Here is an 8,094-nt window from a genome sequence, read left to right as displayed (position 1 = left end):
TATCATAGTGTGTTTGAAGTGAAGGAATTCACATTAGTCATTCACTCGGTTTTTACTCTACAATAGGTGTCCTTGTAAGGGGCCAGATTGTGTCAGGTCTTATAAACCAAATATACTCCAAAATGTTTTGTGAGTTAGACTGTTTACAACATTAAAAATTTCTGAGTGGTGACCAATCCAGAAAAGTGACAGTAAGTAATGGGAAATTTGAAGACAAAGAATGAGTGGAGAAGGAAGTAACTCACCACTCTAAAATACAATGATTCCTTTTCACTGCATTAAAAAAATTTATTTTATTTTATTTATTTTTGGCTGTGTTGGGTCTTCGTTGCTGCGCCCGGGCTTTCTCTAGTTGCAGCAAGCGGGGGCTACTCTGCGTTGCAGTGTGCAGGCTTCCCATTATCGTAGCTTCTCTTGTTTCAGAGCACAGGCTCTACGCACGCAGAGTCAGTAGTTGTGACTTGTGGGCTCTAGAGCGCAGGCTCAGTAGTTGTGGCAGGCTTAGTTGTTCCGCGGCATGTGGGATCTTCCTGGACCAGGGAATGAACCCATGTCCCCTGCATTGGCAGGCAGATTCTTAACCACTGCACCAACAGCGAAGTCCCTTTACTGCATTAATTGATTGATTATTCTATCACACATTTGTTGAGGATTCTATGTGTGAGGTCCTGTAACTAAGTGCTCTGAGAACCACAAAAGTGAATAGGGCCAAGGCCCAGAAGTGGTCTTCAAAGAATTTTAGTTGAATTTATAGTTTATATTGGAAATAAAATATATATGTCCCCTGTCCAAATTATGTCCCATGTGGAGTACAATCCAAGACCCAGGGTGGCTTTGAGGAGGGGGCTGTCTATGTTGAGTCTTCTTTGTTTTTTTTATAAATTTATTTGTATTTGGCTGCACTGGGTCTTTGTTGCGTGCGGGGTGTCTCTAGTTGCGGCGAGCAGGGGCTACTCTTCATTGCGGTGCGCAGGCTTCTCATTGCAGTGGCTTCTCTTGTTGCAGAGAACAGGCTCTAGGCCCGCAGGCTTCAGTAGTTGTGGCATGTGGGCTCAGTAGTTATGGCTTGCGGGCTGTAGAGCACAGTCTCAGTAGTTGTGGCACACGGGCTTAGTTGCTCTGCGGCATGTGGGATCTTCCCAGACCAGGGCTCGAACCTGTGTCCCCTGCATTGGCAGGTGGATTCTTAACCACTGTGCAACGAAGGAGGTCCCCTATGTTGAGTCTTGAAGAATACATAGAAATTTTTTCACCAGGTAAACAGATGGAAAGGCATTCCAGACAGAAGAAACAGCATCTACAAAGGCACTGAGGTGACCAGGCTCAGAGCTAATGGATCAGAGATAGGCAGAGATTGATTTGGAGAGCAAGGGCGTGTTGAGAATATCTGTGTTGGGAATATCATCCTTATTAGTAGATGGGTGTTTGGCGTATGGAAATTGGCTTACAGTGGGAGGAGAGTGCTGTAGACTAAATGTTTGTGTTCCCTCAGAATTCATATGTTGAAACCTAATCCCCAGTGTGATGGTTTGGGGAGGTGATTAGGTCATGAAAGCAGAGCCCACGTGAATGGGATTAGTATCCTTATAAAAGAGACTCCAGAGAGCTCTATTGCCCCTTCCACCGTGTGAGGACACAGTGAGAAGATGGCCATAATGGACAAGGAAATAGGCTCTCACCAGACACGAAATATGCTGCTGCCTTCATTTTGGACTTCTCAGCCTTTTAGAACCATAAGAAATAAGTGTTTGTTGTTTAAACCACCCACTCTATGATATTCTGTTATAACAGCCCAAACAGACTAAGATGGAGAAGAAATTTAATGTGTTCAGCTTGGGACATGCTGAATGTCAGGTGCTGATGAGACAGGATATTCTGGTGGAGATGTTATGTAGGTTGTTAGAAATGAAGTCTGGAGCTTAGGAGAGACGTGCAATTGAAGATCTGGATTTAGGACTCATCAATATACAAGTGGAAGATGAACGCATAGAGTCTAGTGTAAGAAGGAAAGGTAGTTGAGGACAGATTTCTGGGAAACAACTACATTTAAAGGACAGACTGGGACTTCCTTGGTAGTGCAGCGGTTAAGAATCCACCTGCCAGTGCAGGGGACACAGGTTCGAGCCCTGGTCCAGGAAGATCCCACATGCCACGGAGCAACTAAGCCCGTGAGCCACAACTACTGAGCCTGCGCTCTAGAGCCTGCGTGCCACAAATACTGAAGCTCACACACATAGAGCGTGTGATCTGCAACAAGAGAAGCCACTGCAATGAGAAGCCCACTCGCCACAACCAGAGAAAGCCTGCACGCAACAACGAAGACCCAATGCAACCATAAATAAATAAATAAATAAATAAATAAATAAATAAATAAATATAAAATAATAGTAAAGGACAGACTGATGAAAAGAAGCCTAAGAAGAAGGCTGAGAAGGAGAAGCCAGGGAGATGTGAAGGAAAATCACAAGAAAACGGCAGCTTTCCCCCTTCTCTGCAGTACAGTCCTTTAGTTATCATTGGGGAATGTCAAAGCAGAAAATGAAACACTAAAATTGCATTTAGTCAGATCCTTTTTCTTTTGAGGCTCCTTCCTGGGATTTGGGGTTCTTTTTCTAATCTTTTTTTGGACTGCGCCATGTGGCTTGAAGGATCTTAGTTTCCCGACCGGGGATTGAACCCGTGCCTTTGGCAGTGAAAGCGCAGAGTCCTAACCACTGGACTGCCAGGGAATTCCCTCTTTAGATTAGAATCTTGATTCATCTCTTTAGCCCTATAAAATAAACTCTAGGAGCCTAGGGTAGACCAAATAGGTGATTAATGCTGGGGCTGCACATGGAATGGAAGGTTCTAGGATTTAGGTAAAAGGGACTGTCCTGGGTTGTGAAGCTTCAATGAGCCAGGGAGACATAGTGGTTATCAGCTCTGGAAGTAGACAGATCTGCACTCAAAGCCTGACGCTGAGGCCCAGAGGGTAATTCTCTCAGCAGGTGTGCACGCCATCCTGGGTGTAGACTGTAGGTGTCTCACTCGCAGACCCCTATTCTCAGGCTGGTTGGAATAAAGGAGAAATTTCTCCACTGACCTGTGGATTTCTCAAGGGCTTAGTACATAGAAGGTACTTAAATGTGTAGCTTCTTTTCTCAATGATGCGTAAACAAACAGAAGTTAAAGATTGGTACATAGGAAATAACTTTATAATAAGCATATGAGTATTGTAGTCGCCTAACATTTTTATGGGTCACTATTTTCAAAACATTTCAAAACATTGAGCATCAGAGAAACATCTGCCTATGTCCCTTTTAAAGGATATAGGAGAACAATACTACTTAATATAACAAAATTATAAAGCAGTTGATCTGAAAAAACAAAAAATTATCCTCAATGGTTCATAATGTGTCTCCTTAGATGGAGCAATGGCGTCATCCTAACTCTTCCACGGTGCTTTTGTTTTTACTTTCCCGGCACTGTTCTGAAGAACTTATTTGCATTAATTAATTTAATTTCCCTAACAAATCTATGAGTAGGAGCTTGTCTATTATGTACATAAGGAAACTCCAGACACAGAAGTGTTCCCAAGGTCACATAGCTAATAATTAGCAGAGATAGGATTTGAACCCAGGAAGTCCAGTTCTGGAGTCTATGCATGTAACTGCTACACTACACAGAAACTACTTTGATTCTGCTACTTGCCTGCATAGCTGGACCACGTTGTTTATCACCTAGCATGGAAGGAAAGCTACACTGTGCATGTGAAGTGAGGATTTCTCAGTAGGGCTTCTGTGGGGACAGGTGGAGCAGGGGCACTTTGTGGGAGATATATTTGTGTTAAATCAGGACCACAAGCATGATAATTACCTATACTAACAGAAATCATAATCACACAATGATCTTATTTTGCAGTTGACTATCCCCAGTTACATAGGCAGATGGTCTCAGTCCCTTGTCACAGACTAAGAGAGAAAGAGGCTCAGTGCTTGTGGACAGGACCAAAAAGTGTGTCTACTTGGGAGTCTCTGGGGAACTCACTGACCCTGTCTGTCCTCTACGCTCTTACTGGAGAGTTTTCTGAGGGTACTTTGTATGAATGGCCTAATCTTTTAGTTGGTGTCCAGGAGCCTACACTGATTGTCACTTATCGGAGGAGGGTAACTGAGAGAAATCTCAGAAAGAGTTGGGCAGAAGAGGCTCCAAACCAAGTGGAAACATTGCCGCTGCCTTGAAAGGAATTTGAATCCAAAATGATTACTTGGAATCACTCTAAGAAACGTGTCCAGTATATACTATAGCACATATTAAAAAAAAAAAAGATTCAGAGCAAAATATTTCCTGATATTATGCTCAGGAATGAGGATGTTTTATAACTCTTACTTAAATATATTTAGTATCACAGAAGAAAAGAACCTCAAACATATAAAAATAAATCAGATTAGGCTTTGTCTTTTGATTAATTTTTTTTTTCACTGAACAGGAAAGTACTCATTAACAAAAGTTTTGAGAACAATAAAGTAACTGGAGGTTATTAATACGAAAATATTGTCAATTGTTCCTCCTGTAGAAATCTCCCTGGACAGCCCACTTCCTGAAAAATGACTCAGCAAAAGCTCCCAAGAAGAGTTGTTCGTGTTTAACACAATTGTTCAGGCCAGCACCGATTTCTTATCTATAAAGTCCCCTTGTGATTGATGATTCATGTTTCTTTTCAATTATGGGCTTTGAATGCAAACTGTTTCTTAATGTAAACAAATGGCTTCAGTATTTAAAGCAAAACATTTCCGTTTGTTTAGTACTATTTCCTATTTTATGCCTGAAACCATATTTTTGAAGGAATTGTTTGGTTTCAAAAGAGGGAAAAGAGATGATTGTTTAGAAGAATGTGTGCAAAGAAGGATGTACTTGCCAAGGGCTGCCTGCCAGACATGCGTAGACTCAGATGGGGCACAAGGTAACCTATCCTCTCATGTCGTGGCCCAAAGAAGTTAGTGTCCTGAATTCTGACAGTAAAGATCCAGAAAAGGGTAGCTTTTTTTTTTTTTTTGGCAGCTTGGTAACACGCTTTGCATAACGTCTTCTCAGTTCTGCTGAAGAGATCTGAACTAGATGAATGGAGCATAAAAGATACATAGAACAGTTGCCAGAAACACTAGAAAAAAGAGAGCAAGATATTTAGTGATTTCTGATGACGTTTTACAATTGCCAATGTAAAAAATAAAATTAAAACCTAGAAGGGCCTGAGCCAGTTTCAATGAACCCCGTGACCAAAGTTGACCACTAGGTAGCGCCATAATCTAGCTCTGTGACGATAGGACTGACGCTGTTGATTATCGCCAGGATGAACATGTTTAAGATTTACACTTGGAAAAAGATCAACAAGGGCGCCCTAAAAATTTTCCATCAGAACACTCTAGCATAGCAAACGTAAGAGGTATAAGTTTCAGGTATTTACTTGGGGAAGCTATTTCTACCAGGGCAATTATGTTTATTGAGAACTCAGAAAAACAGTGAGTGGAAGAGATTTTACCTTCCCCTTCTCTTAATGAAACCCCAGATTTGCACGAAGATAAGGAAAAGCAATAATCACGATTAATTAAAACAACTAATTCAGAATTTCCTTGGCAAAATAGAAAAATGTCAATTTAATTAAGCAGTAAACACTACTCAAGGTTGTTTTGGAGTCATATTGTCTTCATCATTCCCACTGAAGTCTTCCATTCATTCAGAACATGCCCACCATGCATCATGCTAGATGCCTGCGATATAAAGAAGCATAAGGCACATTCCTTGCTTTTGTGTAGCTCACAGTCCAGTAAGGTAGATGAATATCTAACAGAAAAACAGTAATACTAAGGGGTAAGAGCTTTGATAGACATGTTTGAGAGTTAGTGGAGATAGTAGCAAATCATTCTACACAGCCAGGCATTTAAACAAGGCCTTGAAAAATAAATAACAGTAACAGCCGACACTGATGTCCATGTGCCAAACACTCTCCAGAGTGCTCTACCTAATAAATGTTCAAAAGTCATGTAATCTTCACAATGACCATATGAAGTAGGTGATACTGTTATTATCTCCATGTTCCATACAAGAAAACAAGTTTTGGGAGGGTACTCTAGACAAAGGAAGTAGCATGTATAAAGTTTCCAAGGTGTACAGAACCATGGCATGTTCCTGGGAGTAGAAGCTCAGATAACAGTAATGATATAATATTCATGGAAACACCATGTCCTCTATGAGTTTATAAACAGAAAAATGTGGTGAGTTGTATCAGAAGTTAGAACAGGGGCTTCCCTGGCGGTCCAGTGGTTAGGACTCTGAGCTTCCACCGCAGGGGGGGCAGATTCGATCCCTGGTGGGGGAACCAAGATCCCACATGCTGTGCAGTGTGGCCAATAAAAAAGAAAGAAAGAAATTTAGAACAGATTTAAAAAAAATTTTTTTTAATTACCTAAAAACTTTATTCTTAGGAATTCTCTGGTGGTCCAGTGGTTAGGACTCCATGCTCTCACTGCTGAGGGCTCAGGTTCAATCCCTGGTCAGGGAAGTAAAATCCCACAAGCCATGCAGCACAGCCAGAAAAAAAAAAATGTATTCTTTAAAGAACAGTAGGAAAAAAAAAAAAAGAATGGTAGGAATATAGTTTATTGAGAAAACACTGATTCATTAAAAGACCAAAATGCTTTTTGTAATGAAATTTTACATCCTGAATTTTGAAGATGATAGGAAAAATATATAGAATGGCCCTCTGGAAGCACAATTTTGGATACCAGAGATTTTTCTGAAAAAACTAACTCTCAGATAACTAACCATATTGCTGAGAGTCTCCTGAAAATAAAAATGCTAAAGTTTTGGACTTCCCTGGTGGCGCAGTGGTTGAGAGTCCGCCCGCCGATGCAGGGGACACGGGTTCGTGCCCCGGTCCGGGAACATCCCACATGCCGCGGAGCGGCTGGGCCCATGAGCCATGGCTGCTGAGCCTGCGCGTCCGGAGCCTGTGCTCCGCAACGGGAGAGGCCGCAACAGTGAGAGGTCCGCGTATCGCAAAAAAAAAAAAAAAAAAAAATGCTAAAGTTTTAAAATTAATTGAGCGTCTTGAAAAATTTCCTAATGTTGAAATAATTATGCTAATATAACTAAAACAACTTTTAACTATTTTATTTTAGATAGCCTTTGTAAGACAAACTGTGATATCGCGATTAAATATTTATTGGTTGCCTATTACTTACAAAGCACTGTGCTGCTGCGTCAAGGTTATTTATTGAACAACTATTTATTGAACACCTCACTAGTGCCAGCCATCCTGTTAGTTGCTGTGGGTATAGTAACAGTAGCAGCAAACAACAACAAGGGAACAATCTTTGTTTACTTCTCCATCTCCACACCTGTCTCCAGCAGGCAACCCTTGTTTACCACCCTGGCCTCACTCAATTCCCTGGCCATGCCCTCTCTCTACATCAGAAGTCCGTGTTCCCACCAACTGCTTTGCATATGAATGGGCTGTGAGTCCCCCCACCACCCTAGAATATCCAAATAGCACCCATTCTTCAATTTTCAGTACCAATGTCCCTCCTACATGGCTATTTTTGTTCTCTCCTGAGCTTTCCCTTTATTTTTTTTTTAAACCATCTTAACTATTTTTAAGTGTTCAGTTCAGTAGTGTTAAGTATATTCCCATTGTTGTGTATCAAGATCTCCAGAAATTTTTCATCTTGCAAAATTGAAATTCTATACCCACTAAACAACAACTCCCCGTTTCCCACTCCTCCCATCCCCTGGCAACCACCATTCTATTTTCTGTTGCAATGAATTTGACTATTTTAGACACCTCATATAAGTGGAATCATACAGTATTTGTCTTTTTGTGATTGGCTTATTTCACTTAGTATAATGTCCTCCAAATTCACCCATGTTGGAGCATGTGACAGGATATCCTTCCTTTTTAAGACTGAATAATATTCCACTGTATGTTTGTACTATATTTTGTTTATCCATTCATCTTTCAGTGGACACTTGGGTTGCCCTTCCTGGCATTTTTATTCCTTCTTCTTTTCTGGTACTCATCTCTTGCCTTCATATAATATAATTATTCAGGTATTTATT

This window comes from Stenella coeruleoalba, assembly GCF_951394435.1.
Source record: "Stenella coeruleoalba genome assembly, chromosome: 16".
Classification (NCBI taxonomy): domain Eukaryota; kingdom Metazoa; phylum Chordata; class Mammalia; order Artiodactyla; family Delphinidae; genus Stenella; species Stenella coeruleoalba.
This window is presented reverse-complemented; position numbering follows the sequence as displayed.